General features: G+C 39.0%; 1 protein-coding gene across 2 annotated transcripts in view; it reads right to left on the reverse strand.

Moving 5' to 3' along the window:
- LOC105262291 (ecdysone receptor) overlaps positions 1-20,584 on the reverse strand; it is a 188,085-nt gene that overhangs the window by 70,932 nt on the left and 96,569 nt on the right. Inside the window, exon 1 of one of the 2 annotated variants that reach the window (XM_059123827.1) lies at positions 7,924-8,398. The exons of the other annotated variant lie outside the window; for it this stretch is intronic. The gene's annotated coding sequence lies outside the window, so the exon portion shown is untranslated. Of the gene's footprint in view, positions 1-7,923; positions 8,399-20,584 lie in introns of those variants that run through there. 2 annotated transcript variants of the gene reach the window in all.

Consider the following 20,584-nt stretch of genomic DNA (forward strand, 5'->3'; position numbering starts at 1 on the left):
GGCTGTAGCATCCATTACGAACTTTAGATGTCAAATTTGAAACAATTCTGGTGAAAAATGTCCCTTAAATCATTAAAATACCGAATATCGGGAGGTACCGTTATATGGGGCCTATATCAAAACGTGGGCCTACATGGCCCATTTTCAATACCAAAAGTCCTTCAGACATAATATACATTTGAGCAAAATTTTATCAATCTTCTTCAATTTGTTTGGAAGCTAGAGTGATTTCCACAGACGGACAGACGGACGGACATCGCCAAATCGACATAGAATTTTATGCTGATGTGGAGTCTAAAATATGTATTTTGAGGTGTTACAAACGGAATGACAAACTTAATATACCCTCCATACTATGGTGGAGGGTAAAATACTTGGAATGGGGGTTTTCCTTCGTCATAAGGGCCTTTTTATTTTTTTTCGATTAGTCGATTATGTCGAATGTGAAAATTTTGCTTCTGTTTCGAGTCCGGCTTCGGAGTAGCCAGTTTCTATTTCCTAAAGTCTTTAGAATTTTCCAAATCATTTAAATTCACATTTCACCACAAATTCTCAAGTCATGTAACAAGAAAGTCATTAATTTCGAAATTCTGGTTTTTGTTGTCTTTGTTGTTTTTTTTTTTTTTTTTTTTTTTGTTTGTGGAATATTTTTGTTTTTGGAATTTTTTAAATGCGTCACAGCAATAATTTTTGTCAAATTGCAAAATAATGCACGTTTTGTTGTTGTAGTCATGGAAGGAAGGTATTTGTATTTGTTGTTGTTGTCACACACAGAGAGAGTAGATGTTGATAATTTTTGTTGTTGTTTCTTTTGTTTTCATTTTGTTTCTTTTTGTTGTTGTTGCTGCTTTTGTTTTAATGGCTGATTACTGTCAATCTGCTCGCTGCTGTCCTCTTCAACGCTACTGCATGCATGTGCTCGCTGCTAGCCTGGTCCTGATAAATTCAAACAAAAATTATTTTCAAGTTTTGCACTTTTATTTTCGCACAAATCAAGGTCATTTTTGGTCGTCGGTCGCTGCTGTTTTTATTTTATTTTTATAGATAAAGACAATTGAAAGGAAAAAAAATATGAAAACAGCAGGAGAAAAAGCAGAAGCAGTGGCTCATTAAAAAAAGCAACAAAAAATCATTAAAAAATAAAATAAAACAATAAGAGAATCAACAAGTGAAACGAAATCATTTATGTCCCATTAAATATATATTTTTTTAATTTTGTGGGCAATTTGAAAAAAGATGTCTGGCAGAACCACAAAAAATCTTGGAAATGTGGCCAGTCATTAAGGGAAGAATTTGTTTTGAAATAATTTTTAAAAAATCTTCTACAAATGGTGGGACTCCAAGAAGATGATATTATTTAAGGTGGATCCAAGGGTCAGTCTGCACGAAAATCTTATTTATTTTTTTTTTAAATCATGACACGGAGATATAACAAATTTTTTGAAAAATTAGGACTGACATCTTGGAAATGCAAGTTATCCTATAGTTCCCCCATATAAGTGTGACTTCTCACCGGACAAGAATGTTTGAGGCTAGTCCTCCAGACTACATATTGGAAAAGGGGATAAAAAGAGCTTGCAGGAAATAATTCATTTGGGCGCCATAGTATGTTGGGTCCTCAAGGCATTTGTAGCTGCATTAAAACTTTATATTTCATGGCTTCCAAAATTTATGTATTATATACCTTCCCTAGCTTTAAGCGGTTCATAATATTTTTTCTGCTAAAAAGAAAAATAAAGAGACTTCACAAAAAAATCTAAAAAAAAAAAATAAATAAATTTTAAAAAAGTCATTCAACTGTGTCTCTGGACGGATGGAATCCGTGGCATGTTTTTTTTTGCGATGATTATAATTTTGCTCTTTGAACGCCATTTTTCCCCCGTTCGTATTTTCTTTGAATTTGTTTAACTTGAATTTTGTTGTGCTGGTGTGCATGGTTCGGGTGTCGTTTTCATTTTTTTGTAGATATACAGGGTGAGATGAAAAAACTGCAACCAATATCAGACTGGTGTCATTTCTAAGGCACACGTCCGACAGCTGCTAAAATTATTCCAGTGACAGCTCATTATATTGTTTAGAAGCGTAAAAAAGCATTTTGGTGAGAATTTTCCAGAAAAAAAGTTATTTGTGACGGAATTCAAGTGTGATAGTGAGACTTCTTTATATTTGGCTGAAAAAATGGCCCGTGAGCTGAACATATCGCAATATATCATTCGGCATATATTAAACAAGTAAAAAAACATTAAATTCACCCGGGCCAAACTTTTAATACCTCCCTTAGGGTAAAGGAAACATTAGAAGAAATGTGGCAAAAACCACCGAATATCGGGAGGTACCGTTATATGGGGGCTATACCAAATCATGGACCCATACATGCAATGTTTCGCCACCGGAGCTGGAACCTATTATGACCAAAAAAATACCAATTTTTAGACAAACTCGTGAAAAAATGTGGGAAAAAAATTAAAATTCCGAATATCGGGAGGTACCTTTATATGGGGGCTATACCAAAACGTGGACCTATATATGCAATGTTTTGCCACACGCACAGGGACCCGTTATGACCTACAAATACCAATTTTCAGACAAATCCGTGAAAAATGTGGCATAAATCATCAAAATACCGAATATCGGGAGGTACCGTTATATGGGGACTATACCAGAACATGGACCGATATATCTCATTTTCAATACCAACCATCCTAGACACAACACAAATTGCTCTGCTAAATTTTGTGATTTCAACAGACAGACAGACGGACATGGTTAAATCGACTTAGAATTTTATGCTGATTATGAATATTTATACTTTATGGGGTCTACGGCGAATATTTAAGGATGTTACAAATTGAATGACAAAGTTAATATACCCTCCTTTCCAAGGTGGAGAGTATAAAAATTAGCTCGGTGTCGAGCCATTGAAATTGCAAAAAGTGCAAGAACTTACATCGCAACAGAAGGAAAATAGACTCGACTCGAAAGAGCTAAAGCGTTGCTTAGCTTGGCCGAAAGTGGTGAACTGCCGAATTTGGTTTTCTCCGATGAGAAAACGTTCGTTGTCCAGCAGTTCACGTTTTGTTATGACCCCCCATAGAAAGGTACCTTCGAATTTGAAGTATTTTAAGAGCATTAGATGCCCGTGAAGATAAATTGTAAAATATAAAATTATTTTTACCATTTTTTTTTGGATAAATCAACGTATTTTTAAATTAATTTAAATTAAATTAACTAATTAAATTAATTTAACAGGAAAATGACACAATTTCCCGACGAGGACGAATAACCAGAGTGGTGTTGGCGGTAGGGAAACTGCATGGAAAATGCTGAATTGCACAAAAACTATGCTAGCTGCGTCATTGAGGCGTGTCTTAAATGAAAGGTCTCGAGGAGTACTTTCTGGCTATATATGCCTTATATTCCCAACTGAGTTCAGATAATCGAATTTTTCGATTTTCTAACCAAAGTGGCGGTTTCGGTAGGGAAACTGCATGGAAAATGCTGAATTGCACAAAAACTATGCTAGCTGCGTCAGTTGGGAATATAAGGCATATATAGCCAGAAAGTACTCCTCGAGACCTTTCATTTAAGACCCGCCTCAATGACGCAGCTAGCATAGTTTTTGTGCAATTCAGCATTTTCCATGCAGTTTCCCTACCGAAACCGCCACTTTGGTTAGAAAATCGAAAAATTCGATTATCTGAAATCAGTTGGGAATATAAGGCATATATAGCCAGAAAGTACTCCTCGAGACCTTTCATTTAAGACACGCCTCAATGACGCAGCTAGCATAGTTTTTGTGCAATTCAGCATTTTCCATGCAGTTTCCCTACCGCCAACACCACTCTGGTTATTCGTCCTCGTCGGGAAATTGTGTCATTTTCCTGTTAAATTAATTTAATTAGTTAATTTAATTTAAATTAATTTAAAAATACGTTGATTTATCCAAAAAAAATGGTAGAAATCATTAATATTAAAAAAAACTATTTTTCAATTAACCCCTTGCGCACCAACACATTGCATTTATATTTTACAATTTATCTTCACGGGCATGAGCATTAGACGTATTCTCCCACTAAAATAGTTGTAATTTGGTATTTCAGGTCCTAAGGGTAGTCAAAATCTTCACACAGGAAATGTTCATATATCGTCGGTACCTTCTAAAATTCAATATTTAAAAAAATGCACCAATTTTGTCCTGCTATAGTGGGGTTTTCAACAAACTTTTTGTTTCACACTTCTTCTAATATTTCTAATTTTCCTCTATTGTCTCTCTCTCTCTCTCTTGACTCGATTTCATCACTGAAAGCTTTCTGTGTGAACCACCATCCATCCAGTGTAGATTTGCTGCCTTTAAATGATGACAAATCGCATTTTCAAATTACCTGAGCCGCCGACAACGAATCAAATCAACAATCTCTACAAAAACTACAACAACGAAAACAATAAAAATAGCAGCAGCGGCAGGCTAACTAAGCAAAATACAACAGCAGAGGAGGGAAGACAGTCAGGCGGTCGGACGGCCGTTTGGTCGGTCGGTCTCAATAGTGTGAGAGAGGTCATTGTCACCTGCATGCACATTTAATGGGCGAATGTATGTTTGATTGTTTGCATCGCCGTGTGAATGTGACCGTGTGTGTGTGTTTCTGAGTGTATGTGAGTTTGCATGATTGTATTGTATATGAGGTGTCAATTTTTTTGACATTGAGCCCCGCCAACCCAACCAAAATGGGGGAATCCACAATAAATTAGCATGAAAAATCTGTTTTTTTTTTTTTTTGGTTGATACTAAAAAAGTAGGCTGAAGTTTTGGGCCAGGTATTTTTGAGAGGGGGCTGGGGTGGAATGTTAAAACAGGGTTTAACATATGCTTTACAAAATTTCGCATTTGTTATTTTGCAAAATCGTAAATTTTTGGGAGTGGTATGGTGTTGGATTCAGCTCTTTGTCATCCTTTGGATTTTTAAAGCTGCAGATCCTTGTTGTTGTTGTCATTGTATTGTTGCAGATATTTCTGGGTAAATATTTATGAATTTATGTTTGCCGGGCGTTTCGAGGCAATAAGTCCAATGCAAATTGATAAAAGTGCATTTTATTTGATTTATGCGTTGTAGTCACACAAATTTCTCCAGAACTTGCAGAAGAACAATGGGAAGTTTATTTTTCAAGGTGTGAAATGGCAACATAAAAATCAATTAATATTTGGAGTTTTGGTTTTCGTGAATTTATCATCAATTTATGTATTTTGGATGTTTTGGGATGAGCAATGTTTTGCTGGCAAATAAGTTCTTTAGAGGGTATTTTGTGGATAATGTCTTATTAGGAAGCAAAATGTTATTGAGGCGAGTTGTGAGGTATAAGTTAATGTATCGGAGATTTTGAATAATTAAATTTCATACTCCATTTAAGTTTACAAGAGTGAGTCAACGAGTTTTTCCGAGATCCGAAAAAATGTGACGATTTCTAGGAAGGTTCATTAAAAATATGACTTTAAAACAGGGCAAGGAAAACTATTTTTCTTTCGAGATTTTCGAACAAAGAGGGTGTACAGGGTGAGATAAACAAACTCGGCAACAAAGTCAAACGCCATAATTTTTACATTTTTTTTTTTAATTTCATTGATGGAAAGCAAAAAATGTCGGAAATAGCATCAAATTTAAGAATAAGTTTAGATTTGTTCGAATTGGTTACCCTTGGCACGAATTATGGCCTTCAAACGTCCAATGGAACCGTCACACGCTGTCCGAATGTGGCTCTGCGGTATTTTGGCTCATTCTCGGCGAAGCGCTTTCTTGAGGTGATCGACACTTTGGTAATTTTTAGAGCCAACCTTGCTTTCCAAAATGCTCCAGACACATAAGTAAGGATTGGTATCCGGAGATTTTGGTGGCTATTGTGGGCTAAAAATAAAGCGAGGAACCTCATATTTTAACAATTCTAGGGCGGCGCTTGCTGAGTGCGATGGTGGACCTGTTGGAATGTCCAAGACTTTAATACACCCTCCAGAATATTTTCGCGATAATATTCGGAATTTATTCTGATGCCACAGGCGATTAATACGAGCGGAGAGCGACCATCGGCTGTTATGGCCACACCATGACCATGGCCGGCGTTTGAGTTCTGGTGGCCAACCGAAGGTGCACATTTTTAGCTGCCCTCTTTGGCAAGTAACGACAACGAATGTTTTCTCATCGGAGAAAACCAAATTCGGCAGTTCACCACTTTCGACCAAGCGAAGCAATCCTTTAGCTCTTTGGAGTCAATTTTTTTCTGTTGCGGTGTAAGTTCTTGCCATTTTTGAAATTTCAATGGCTTTACCCCAAGCTCATTTTTCAATATTTTTCGAATGGAATATTGCGATATGTTCGGCCACTGAGCCATTTTTCGCCCACTGCGACGCGACGCGGATTTCGATCAAGTCGCTTCTTTCGAACCACTTCTGCTAATGTTGCTGTTCTTCCGTCCACTTTCTTGATGTCAGGCTACGCTACCAGTATCACGGTAACGTGATTTAAGATTTATTCACATTTAAATGCTGGAGTGCTCTAACGATAGTCACTTGTGGGTTTCCTGCCAAATTTAAAGAAATCACACTAATCACACGCCTGAATTCCGTCACGAATAACTTTTTTTGTGGAAAATCCTCACTGAAATGCTTTTGTACACTTGTCAACAATATAATTAGCTGTCACTGGAATAATTTTAACAGCTGTCGTACGAGTGGCTTAGAAATAACATCAGTCTGAAGTTTGTTACAGTTTTTTCATCTCACCCTTTATGGTGGATGATATGGAAAAAGGGACTTATACACCCCTATAAGACATCGAAAGGAATCGAAATCAACCTCAAAGTATTACGAAAGTGGTGCCATGATGGTGGCAATTCCCAAAGGTTGGCAGGAGGATTTTTTTAGTCGGTACCAAGATCGAGCCTGACATACCACGATGAGCGACGGTTCAGGAGAATGTATTAAAAAGATTTTTCCCGATTGCTACGAAAAAAAATAACAGAACAAGTCTAGTTTTTTAATTTTTTTTTTTCCAGAAGTAGGTATTTGCACCCTTTTACGGGGAAAGTAACTTATTCTTGGGCGATGGACCCGGACTCCTGGGAGAGACTGCTGGGGAGAATATCCCAGACAAAAAACAAGGGAACTGATGAGGATTGGTGGCTCTTTCCGACATCTAGGTATTCCCTGCCTTACCCTACGGTAAACATTACCATCTTTCTCCACTAATAAACAAATAAAACATAAAAAATCTTAAAAGCAACAATAACAACAACAACAAAATTTAAAAAAAAAAAACAAGCTACTGAAAATACCTATCCAACAAGTGGCCACACGGGTTATTTAAAACAGTTCCGTAGTTGTATCAAATTTTTTGACTATTTGGACCCCGATTTTTTTAAAACTCCCCAATAGTCGAAAAATGTCTCATTTTGGGAGTCCACAACATTTATGCCAAATTATAGTGGACTCTACAACCTTTCCAAAATTCCACAATGTGTGTTTTTATATTTCTTGGATCTAGAGATATGGATCTTTGAAACCGAACGAGCCGATTATTTTCATTATATTGAATTAATACCTATATTGTCCATATCTGGGTCTAACCAGTGTCTTGTGTCAAATATCCGGGTATCCGTATCCGTCCCCCAAGAAAAAATACTTTCCGAAGATAAGGGTGCAAATATTGATTTTTTTAATTAGAGAGCCAAAATAACAACTTGGATTATTTTTTATTATTGTTCAATTATAATTAAACATGTTTTTATTCGATTTTTTTAATTATTTATTTATTTATTTATTATTATTTTTTTTTTTTTTTTGTAATTTTTATATCCCTCTCAAAATTTGTGTTTGTATTGCTTTTTTCATTCAGAATTCCTTAAAGTAACAAAAAACATTTTGTTTTTAATATTTACCTTTTGTTTAAAAAAATAATTTCGTTTATTATTTTTTGTATATAGTATATAATCCCAATAGTTTTTTGGTGTTGCTGGAAACAGGACAGCTAAAAATTGTTAATCCATTTGAGGTTAGAGTTGAGGTTTTGCATTTTTTGTTTTTGCATTTGAGGTTGGCTGAAGATGAGGTTTTTGAATCAATTCAATTCGAATTCGATTTTGTTTTTTGTGTGTGAGTTGGATGAGGAGGTTTGAAGTTGTTGTTAATAATAATTTTATTGTTGTTGTTGGTTTCTTTATACAATATATCACAATTATAATTTTTTTTCAATAAAAATTCAAACAGTTTATATTATTTTTTTATAATTTTATATTCAACAGGTTTCAACAAAATTGCAAATGTTTTAACAATGAATTCCAGGGGTGTTGGGGGAGATTGGTTCTCTTTTCTAATGATGATGAGATAAATGTTGTGGTGATTATTTTCCTTTCTTTTTTTTGGAATATTCTTAAAATTTTTATATTTTGTTTTGCACTTGATTTCTTCAATTTTTTTGTTTTTTTTTTTTTTTTGTCGTAATTTTATTTACACTTTAACACAAGTAAGAATTTTTATTTAATTTTTATATTCTCCAATAAATTCGAAATAATTTGTGTCAATTTTTGTGTTTTTGTTAGACCGTAAATCGACATCATTGTTGTTTGGGTTCTACCATTAGTGACAATAATCCGCATAAATCCCAAAAACAGACCTTGACTGTGTCTGTCTGGGCGAATGTGTGTGTTCAAGAAATTTCTTACGAACGAAGGACGTGAGTAGCAACAACAACAAGACCGAAATATTTTTATTTCAGTGGCAGACGCATAAAATTATCACCAGCCAACAGCCAGACGAAGATGTTGTGATATTTGTTGTTTTTATTTTTCGTTGGCATTGCAAATATTCCCTTGCGGCTCTCGGACACACACAAACACTACTCTCTCAGATAGTTGTGAGAGAGAGTCATTCTCATTTGAATTTGGAAAGGAGTTTCTTTTGCATGGAAAATAGGTAGAACCTTGTTTTTTTTCTCGATGAACAAAGAAAGTCAAACAAGATTTCTGTCTCTCTCTCCCTCTCTCTTGGTGCTCTCCTCTCCCTCTAATACCAGTGATTAGGAGATTAGTTGATAGGTACCAAGTTTTGTTTATTTACTTTACGGATTTTAAAGTAGCACGAAGATAGTTTTATTATCCAATTTGTAGGGAACGATGACGAAGAATATGAAGGAGGAGTAAAATGAGAGTGGCAAATGGTTCTCTCCACAGGTTTTTTGTTTTTTAGGAGCTGGGGATTTTCACTCACTTTTTTGTTTTATTTTGAAATTTTTTTAATTTTGTAATTTTTCTTTACAATTTTCAATATTTATTTTCCACTTCTTTTCGCTTTGAGATTTGATGTCTTCACAGACAGACACACACACGTTTAAACATGAAAAAGTGCACGTTCTTTAATTCCAAAATTGCCTTTCTTTTTCTGTTGCAGTTGTTGGTGTTGTTGGTGATCTTTTCTCTTTTTTTTTTTTGCTGTTGATTTTTTTTTAGATTTTTTCGATCGGAAATAAGAAGAATACGAAAATTAAAAACTGAATTGTTTTGTTTGCTTTCTTTCTTTCTTGGCTTGTTGCAGTTGTTGTTGTTGTTTTTTCGATTTTATTGCATTATGTGTGCGTGCGTTTGTGTGTGTGTTTGCTTGGTTGCTGATATTGGAAACGCAGCACAAAATTATCCACGAAAAACAAATTCACTTGGTTTTCACTGCACGTCTCCGCCGAGAAGACGTAGAGACCGAGACAGACGGACAGCAGTCTGCTACAAAGTTGTTGTATTCATTTCATGCCTCCACAAAAATAAAACGTGTGATCATTTCTTGTTGTTGTTTTCTTTGCTTTTCTTCAATTCTAATTCTTCACTTATTTTTTTTTCTTTCTATTTTAACTTCTTCTGCTTCTTCTTTCTTTATGTTTGATTTGAATTCTTAATTTCAATTCGACACTCACATTATTCTCAATCACTTCTTCTTGTTGTTTAGAATTTTATTTTCGAAAAAAATGCAGACACATAATTATGCTTAACAAAATCGAAAAATTTGAAAAAAGAACAAGAACAACACGGCGAACGCGTTACTCCGGCGTTATCCCAACAATAATCGAAAATATTCAAATAAAACGAAACAAAAACACGGTCAAAACGAACCGCAACAAATTCGGTGTGTTTTTTTTTATTTATTTGTATTTTTTTCTTCTTGTTTTTTTACGTTCGCTTCGTACACGCTGAGACAACGGCGACGACACAGACACTGTGTTCTGAATTTTTCAAAAATCCTCCGCTAACAACGATGTCCAAACAAATACTAAATCAATGATTGCCAGTCATTGCCAGAGTCATGAACTCGCTTCGTTGTCGGCGGCGACGACGACGACCATACACGACGGCCAGTCAAGCCAAAACAGAGCACCACACAGATACAGCAACAACGACAACAACTGTTTGTGGGGCCCTCAATCATTCATCTCTCCCTCTCAGCGAAATTGCATTCAATAACCGAGTCGTTGTCGTCGTAGTCGTCATCGACACTGAGTGCGCTCTTTCTCTCTCTCTCAGTGTGTTGGAGTATCTGTGGGATTTATCACGCACACATACATTGTGGCGACGTGCGTATGACTTGGGTAAACATCATTCATTGAGAACCCACTCACAGATACTCATAACAATGTGGCTAATTTGGCGTTTTTATGGCAATTTCAACGATTTTATGATTTGTAATTAAAATTAATTTTTCAAATGGATTCTCTCAGAAATAAGTCTACATTTTCTAATTACATACAAAATTAAAACATAGAAAAGAATATTCAGTTGAAATCGTCGTGATTTTCAGCCGTTTTTTAACACATTGGCTCGAATTAAATTTTAAGAAAATTTAAAATGGGTACCATTTTCAAACAAATTTATCATTTCTAGAAAATAAATATTTATATGGAGCCTGGTAGAAATATAAAAGATAGTTTTATGTAATCGTATGGCACTTTTACCCATTGTCACATATCACAAAATCAGTTTCAAGACATTTTACGCATTTTAAGTTATGCATTGATAAAATTAAAAAAAAAAAAATACAGGTATTAGTGCTAAATTTCTGTGCAATATAAAGCATGGCTCGAAGTGTTGAAGAACAGGGTGTGATAAAAAAACTGCAACAAAGCCAAACGAATTTTTTATATGGATCAAAGCGAAAAGTGTCGGAAGCAGCATCAAATGTTAGAATAAGTTTAGATTTGTTCGAATTGGTCACCTTTGGCACGAATTATGGCCTTCAAACGGCCTTGAAACCGTCACACGCTGCCCATGTTGCTCTGTGGTATTTTGGCCCATTCCCGGCGAAGCGCTTGCTTGAGGTGATCGACACTTTGGCATTTTCTAGTGCCAACCTTGCTTTCCAAAATACTCCAGGCACAATAGTTCAACGGATTGGTATGCGGACATTTTGGTGGGCATTGTGCGCTGGAAATGAAGCCAGGAGTCCTGTTGAAATGTCCAAGGACTGCGGCCAAAATGTTTGCATGTCCAATGCTTTAATACACCCTCCAGAGAATTTTTGCGATAACATTCGGCATTTATTCTGATGCCACGGAGCGGAGAGCGACCATTGGCTGTTATGGCGGCCCACACCAGGCGCTTGAGTTCTGGAGCGGATCATTTTGTTTGTTTACAAACTGCTGGACAATGAATGTTTTCTCATCGGAGAAAACAAAATTCGGAATATCAACACTTTCGGCCAAGTGAAACAACTCTTTAGCTCTTTTGAGTCAATTTTTTTTTCTGTGGCGGTGTAAGTTCTTGCTCTTTTTGGGAATATTAATGGCTTTACCTCGAGCTCATTTTTCAATATTTGCCGAATAGAATATTACGATATGTTCAGCTCATGAGCCATTTTACGGCCACTGCGAGGCGGTCACTGCGATCAAGTCGCTTCTTTACTTTTAGAACCATTTCTGCTGATGTTGCTTTTTTCTTTCGTCCACTTCCTTGACGTCGGGTTAAGCTACCCAGTATCACGGTAACGAGCGATGGTACGAGACACAAAAGATTTATTCACATTTAAATGCTGGAGTGCTCTAACGATAGCCACTTGTGGTTTTCCAGCCAAATAAAAAGAAATCACACTATCACGCTTGAATTCCACTACGAATAACTTTTTTTCTGGAAAATTCTCACCAAAATACTTTTGTACGCTTGTAAACAATATAATGAGCTGTCACTGGAATAATTTTAACAGCTGTCGGACGAGTGGCTTAGAAATGACAGCAGTCTGAAGTTGGTTGCAGTTTTTTCATCTCACCATATTTTACGGGGAAGTTCCAACCCGAAGAACTTAACTTCCTTTGTACGTGTAACAATATTTATGCCAATTTGGGGGTTTTAGGTACGAAATATACCGTTCTCCCATCACTACCTATCAGTCCATTTAAAAACTGAAAATAAATTTAGAAATCATTTCTCAAAAAAGTCACTAAAACCGCCAAGTTAACACCACCGCCTTATCTAAAGAGAGTGGATATGCATCTTTACACTTTGTAAACATTCGGTCGGAGTCGACTTGTTCGCCTCTTCTCTGCAACTATACTTGCACGTTTTATCTGAAGAAGGAAAAAACGCCAGAACTGGATTCAATTGGAAATTCCCTGCATTTGCTCTTGCTTTGGCTGGCTGGTTGGCTCTCAAGGTTCCCACTTGCACACACTCACATGTAAAGTACTCTCTGACCCCCTCCCTCTCTCTAACAACCTTTGTTTTTATTATTTTCTGGGTGGTGCAGGGAGGCGACGAGCTGCTGGCCGTGCTACCACTGTGCCTGTGCATGGGGCGGCTAATGTGTGAGTGCGTTGTTTCGGGTTTTTGTTACAAACCAAACCAGACACATAAACGATGGATGTGCCTACCCTGTTGAAATGGACGGTCGGGTCGGTGGGTCGCTTAGGGACATTGAGGATGGAACGGTTGGTTGGTCAGTATTACTTTGTTGATGTATCTCCACCACTCTCATACATGTTTGGGTACTTGTTCGCCGTTGTGTTTACTCTATGCGTTGCTGCGACGTCGCCAGCAACTGTTTAGCATGACTAACCCACATATACAACGCGACGACGACGACGGCGATGCGACAACCTAAAGAAGAACACTCTGGCAAAACAACAACAAACACTGCGAGAAAAAAACCTAAATACGATGACGGTGACAACGAATGGCTTGCTGTTGTTGTTGTTGTCGTTGTGACTGAAACATGTTTACCTTCTGTGGGTATCTCACCATCTTTCCTAGGTAGATACTCTCTCTCATTGTTATTGTTATGGCCAAAGGGAGAAATGATGGTGTTACCCCGAGAGAGAGAGAGAGTGGCGATAGACAATTTACCGGTGAGAATGAAATGTTGTCGTGACATTGCCCATGATGTGTACATCGTTTTTTTTTATCTAACAGATACAGAATTTTTTTCATTTGTGGTTTTTGTTGTTGTTGTTCATTAAGCTCTCCTGACTGAGGAGTGACAGACAAGGTATGCAGTCAGAGTCACGATACGATGTATGCCGATGAATGAAAATGCCGATGCATTTTTAGCATTTCTAGTATCGTGTCGTTGTTCGACACGACTCGCTTTGTTTGTTTGTTGGCTGCTTGTTGTTGGTGTTGAGGTAATTCAGATTGGGGTTTATGCGGCGTTCGCTATACAGAACAGAAACAAAAAAGAGTACAAGGTCCGTGCATGTGTGGAGCAAACGAATCTGCCACTCTCCCTCTCTGTTAATGAAAAAAACAACAGCCGGGACACCGAGCATTTGACGTCGCTGCCGTCGTCATTTTATGGCCCATTCGAAAACGAAATATTCCGAGAATGCAAGTGCAAATGGAGCTATAAAAGTACACACACACACATACACACAGAAAGAGATACATTTCTACACACACACACACAGACAAATGTATAGGGGCATAATTGGATTGGTGGGTAGGTTGGTTGGATTGCATGATTGTAGAGAGCAGATCCAAAATGAAAATTGATATCATAGTGTCAAGGGAACAATTTTCACACACACTAACACACAAACCGGGGAAAATTAATGAAATTGAATCGAGTTGCAAGGCATGTTGCAAGCGTCGCAGAGTGAGTTGGTTGGTTGGCTGAAGATTTTGGTGGATGAGTAACCCAGCAACAATTGAGAATGAAATTTCTCTATTTCGACAAAAAGATGAAAAACTTGATGGGTACATATTGGGAAGAGGTGGCAGAATTTTCCTTTCAGGGGAGAGATTGCTGACATTTTGCTTTTATAGAAGTCCGAGGGTAGAAATTCTTTCTAAAGAAGAACTTCTGAAGCCATTCAATTATGGAGGGCTTTAAACGAGTTCCTTTCTACGAAACCGACATGGGTTCGCCTTTTGTTTCCAGAAGACTTAAACATTGATCACTGTTCTAAAGAAGAACTACTGAAGCCCTTCAATTATGGAGGGCCTTTAAAAGAGTTCCTTTCTACGAAACCGATATCGGTTCGTGTTTTGCATCCAGAAGACCTAAAACATTGTTCACAATTCTAAAGAAGAACTACTGAAGCCCATAAATTATGGAGTACCTTTAAAAGAGTTCTTATCTAAGAAACCGAAATGGGTTCCCCTTTAGTTTCTTTTAAAGTCTTGTAAAACCTGTAGAATGCCAGTAAAGTATTGCCGGACCTATAAAAGCACTGTAGATTGGCTTCCTTAAAAAGGATGTACAATAATTACAGATCACCTTTAGGAGAAGTTCTGCTTAGAAATGTACAAAAGCAAACAATATTGACAAGGGTTCGGTAAAAGCTTGAAATTAAAATTTCGTAGGAAGATCCGTTCTGAGATGTAGGGATATTTGGTAATTCGTACTTTATGGGTACGAAAGGTACAGAATGGTACGATATTACCACCCGGAGCCATTAGCAGGGGCCATTCAGGGTGAGATAAAAAACTGCAACAAACTTCAGACCGCTGTCATTTCTAAGCCACTCGTCCGACAGCTGCTAAAATTATTCCAGTGACAGCTCATTATATTGTTTAGAAGCGTACGAAAGCATTTTGGTGAGAACTTTCCAGAAAAATAGTTATTCGCGATTTAATTAAGGGTGGTAGTGTGATTTCTTTATATTTGGCTGGAAAACCACGAGTGGCTATCGTTAGAGCACTCCAGCATTTAAATGTGAATAAATCTTTTGTGTTTCGTACCATCGCTCGTTACCGTGATACTGATACTGGTAGCGTAGCCTGACGTCAAGGAAGTGGACGGAAGAAAACACAGCAACATCAGCAGAAATGGTTCGAAAAGTAACGAAGCGACTTGATCAAAACCCGCGTCGCAGTGGCCGGAAGATGGCTCGTGAGCTGAACATATCGCAATATTTCATTCGGCTAATATTGAAAAATGTGCTCGGGGTCGAGCCTTGAAATTCCAAAAAGTGCAAGAGTTGACACCTTAACAGAAAGAAAATAGACTCAAAAGAGCTAAAGAGTTGCATCGCTTGGCCGTAAGTGGTGAACTGCCGAATTTTGTTTTCTCCGATTAGAAAACATTCGTTGTCCAGCAATTTGTAAACAAACAAAATGATCCGCTCGTGTTTACTTGCCAAAGGGGTCAGCTGAAAATGTGCACCTTCGGTTGGCCACCAAAACTCAAGCGCCGACCATGGTGATGGTGTGGGCCGCCATAACAGCCAATTGTCGCTCTGCGCTCGTATTAATCGACCGTGCTATCAGAATAAATGCCGAATATTATCTCGAAAATATTCTGGAGGATGTATTAAAGCCTTGGGCACGCAAACATTTTGGCCGCATATCTTGGACATTCCAAGAGGACTCAGCAGCACCATCGCACTCAGCACGCGCCACCCAAGAATGGTTACAAAATGAGATTAATCGCTTCATTTCCAGCACACAATGGCCACCAAAATCTCCGGATACCAATCCGTTGGACTATTGTGTCTGGAGTATTTTGGAAAGCAAGGTTGGCACTAAAAAAGACCAAAGTGTCGATCACCTCAATCACCAAGCGCTTCGTCGCGAATGGACCAAAATGCCGCAGAGCAACATTCGGGCAACGTATGAGGGTTTCATTGGCCGTTTGAGGGTCATAATTTGTGCCAAAGTCGATCAATTCGAACAAATCTAAACTTTATCTAAAATTTAATGCTATTTCCGAAATTTTTTGCTGTCATTCAAGAAAATTACAGTTGAGATTATATGAGCGGATCTAGGGAATCTAAAATAGGCTGTGAGTTTGTGGTAGATATTGTAGTTTATTTTGGAAATTCGGACCAAAAATTTTCACAAAGTACTCTAGGGGGTACTCAACTAAACTTTCCATAAAAAGAACTGAAGGTCTTCGTATGCTGGATTGTCGGACTTACTCTTGGTGTCTAAGGGTCAAATAAAAAAATTTGTGCGAATTTTTTACTACCGTACAATATTGTTTTAAATTTCGAAAGGAAAAATTCGGCAGAGAGGAAAGGTTTTCTTGAAATTTTGTATGTTCAATGTACCAAGATTACGAAATAGTACTCTATATTGTTCTACTGACCTTGAGTGAAGCCCAGTAGAGTAAAAATTCTCCAACCACTGTCAGTGTTAATATTTTATTTTTTCCCTAAAAGTTATGCTGGGTTATTGTCGATTTTTTTTTCCTCTAAAGCTCTTTTTCTAAGAAAGACTTTCTTTTTCTTCTTGCCACTGGCCGACTCTCGAAATTGCCAGACAAAATTGTGGATACGAGAAGAAGAAGAAGAAAAAAACTGCAACACCTAATTGATTAACAATGGAAAACGAAAACCAGTCACAATTTATTTTGCCATAACAAAAAAGTTGTCAATGACGAAATAACAGAAATTAAAATGGAAATAAATTGACAATTGCATTTATTGCCGGCCATACAGGCAGGCACTCAGGCTGGCGATACTTTGACAATCTCAAAGCAAGAATTAAGACCACAAAACGATGATGACTTGAAATGATAATAACGAGCGATTTTTGGGGGCTGCCATGGGAGATGCACGAGAGAGAGAGAGAGGGCGATGAAGGGAAGATGACGAACATGAAAATATAGCCACCAACTACATCTATCGTTCGAATGACGAAGAAGACACGACGAAGATGAAAAACTTCATTGTCATTCAAAGTGCGCTTAGATGAGAAGCAAGTTCAAGTGTAGGAAAACACATGGACGTCTATATGGAATACATTCAACCATGCATGGATGTGTTGGTGTGCATATAACACATACATAAACGCAACTCCCCGATACATTCAGGCACGCACACAAAAGCACACGGAAAGCTCCACAAACGACCCACCGACGACTGCACTCTCATAGATACTCAAACCGGCTTTTTTCTGTGTGAGAGCCCCCCAGAACTGTTTGGCAGTGTTCTGAGAGCGAGTAGTTTACAAAAAATATCAATTCTCTGAGAGCATAAGGCTCTCGGCCGAGAACATGTGGGGAGATAGCATAATGAAGTTGCATTGCTGCCAGCCCCCCAAACTTCAACATTCTGACGGAGTATCGCATTTAACATTCAACCAACTATCAAATACCAGATGAGTCAAAGTCAAGAGAAATATGTGAACAGAAAAGAACACACACACACACATACAGATACATTGCTATATACGATATTAGATAGCAGGGTTGCCAAGCTGGTTTATGATAATGAAAATGAAAAAAGTTTGGATTAAGGCCATGGACGACCACTTGAGCTCTTCTATGGGCCATAGACGACCACTTGAGCTCTTCTATGGGTCATAGACCACTTGAGACCATAGACCACTTGAGCTCTTCTATGGGCCATAGAAGACCACTTGAGCTCTTCTATGGGCCATAGAAGACCACTTGAGCTCTTCTATGGGCCATAGAATACCACTTGAGCTCTGCTATGGGCCATAGAAGACCACTTGAGCTCTTCTATGGGCCATAGAAGACCACTTGAGCTCTTCTATGGGCCATAGAAGACCACTTGAGCTCTTCTATGGGCCATAGAAGACCACTTGAGCACTTCTATGGGCCATAGAAGACCACTTGAGCCATAGAAGACCTTGAGCTCTTCTATGAGCCATAGAAGACCTTGAGCTCTTCTATGAGCCATAGAAGACCCCTTGAGCTCTTCTATGAGCCATTGAAGACCCCTTGAGCTCTTCTATGAGCCATGGAAGACCCCTTGAGCTCTTCTATGAGCCATAGAAGACCCCTTGAGCTCTTCTATGAGCCATGGAAGACCCCTTGAGCTCTTCTATGAACCATAGAAGACCCCTTGAGCTCTTCTATGAGCCATGGAAGACCCCTTGAGCTCTTCTATGAGCCATAGAAGACCACTTGAGCTCTTCTATGGGCCATAGAAGACCACTTGAGCTCTTCTATGGGCCATAGAAGACCACTTGAGCTCTTCTATGGGCCATAGAAGACCACTTGAGCTCTTCTATGGGCCATAGAAGACCACTTGAGCTCTTCTATGGGCCATAGAAGACCACTTGAGCTCTTCTATGGGCCATAGAAGACCACTTGAGCTCTTCTATGGGCCATAGAAGACCACTTGAGCTCTTCTATGGGCCATAGAAGACCACTTGAGCTCTTCTATGGGCCATAGAAGACCACTTGAGCTCTTCTATGGGCCATAGAAGACCACTTGAGCTCTTTTATGGGCCATCGAAGACCACTTGAGCTCTTCTATGGGCCATAGAAGACCACTTGAGCTCTTCTATGGGCCATAGAATACCACTTGAGCTCTGCTATGGGCCATAGAATACCACTTGAGCTCTGCTATGGGCCATAGAAGACCACTTGAGCACTTCTATGGGCCATAGAAGACCACTTGAGCTCTTCTTTGGGCCATCGAAGATCACTTGAGCTCTGCTATGGGCCATAGAAGACCACTTGAGCCATAGAAGACCTTGAGCTCTTCTATGAGCCATAGAAGACCTTGATCTCTTCTATGAGCCATAGAAGATCTTGAGCTCTTCTATGAGCCATAGAAGACCCCTTGAGCTCTTTTATGAGCCATAGGAGACCACTTGAGCTCTTCTATTAGCCATAGAAGACCCCTTGAGCTCTTCTATGTGCCATAGAAGACCCCTTGAGCTCTTCTATGTGCCATAGAAGACCCCTTGAGCTCTTCTATGTGCCATAGAAGACCCCTTGAGCTCTTCTATGGGCCATAGAAGACCCCTTGAGCTCTTCTATGGGCCATAGAAGACCACCTGAGCTGGGCCATAGAAGACCACCTGAGCTGGGCCATAGAAGACCACCTGAGCTGGGCCATAGAAGACCACCTGAGCTCTTCTATGAGACATGGAAGACCTGCAGCTAATCTATGAGCCATAGAAGACCTGCAGCTCATCTATGAGCGATAGAAGACCTGCAGCTACTCTATGAGCGATAGAAGACCTGCAGCTCATCTATGAGCGATAGAAGACCTGCAGCTCATCTATGAGCGATAGAAGACCTGCAGCTCATCTATGAACGATAGAAGACCTGCAGATCATCTATGAGCGATAGAAGACCTGCAGCTCATCTATGAGCGATAGAAGACCTGCAGCTCATCTATGAGCCGTAGAAGACCTGCAGCTCATCTATGAGCGGTAGAAGACCTGCAGCTCATCTATGAGCCGTAGAAGACCTGCAGCTCATCTATGAGCCGTAGAAGACCTGCAGCTCATCTATGAGCGATAGAAGACCTGCAGCTACTCTATGAGCGATAGAAGACCTGCAGCTCATCTATGAGCGATAGAAGACCTGCAGCTCATCTATGAGCGATAGAAGACCTGCAGCTCATCTATGAACGATAGAAGACCTGCAGATCATCTATGAGCGATAGAAGACCTGCAGCTCATCTATGAGCGATAGAAGACCTGCAGCTCATCTATGAGCCGTAGAAGACCTGCAGCTCATCTATGAGCGGTAGAAGACCTGCAGCTCATCTATGAGCCGTAGAAGACCTGCAGCTCATCTATGAGCCGTAGAAGACCTTCAGCTCTCCGATGAGCCATATAAGACTTGCAGCTCCTCTATGAGCCATAGAAGACCTGCAGCTCCTCTATGAGCCATAGAAGACCTGCAGCCCCTCTATGAACCATAGAAGAACTTTAGATATTCTATGAGCCATAGAAGTCCTGCAGCTCCTCCATGAGCCATAGAAGAGCATGGGCTCTTCAAGAGCCATAGAAGACCACTTGAGCTCTTCTATGAGTCAAAAATAACCTAAAATTATCTATGAGCTAATATTTGATGCTCTCGGCTACTTGGCAACCCTTTATAGAACTGTATAAGGCCCCCTATATCCACCTCATACCATTTGTTCGGAATTGTGTCTGTATGTTCTGTGGGGTTTGATGGTGGCTGCGTGGTATGATATCACACTGCTGTTTGTTTGTATGCAATACCCTCTCTGTCGAAGAGCACACAGACTCACTGGCTGGCCAGCCGGCCGGCAGACTAGCCGACAGACCTAACCACCAAATGCCGAAATGACCGACTGTGTAAATGTGGAAGGATGACAGTCGGCTGACTGGCTGCATGTCTCAGAGTATAAATAAATACAAAGTATTAAATTGTTGTGTTCAGCAACGAAAAACATGC

Source organism: Musca domestica, unplaced genomic scaffold (genome assembly GCF_030504385.1).
Source record: "Musca domestica strain aabys unplaced genomic scaffold, Musca_domestica.polishedcontigs.V.1.1 25, whole genome shotgun sequence".
Taxonomy (NCBI): domain Eukaryota; kingdom Metazoa; phylum Arthropoda; class Insecta; order Diptera; family Muscidae; genus Musca; species Musca domestica.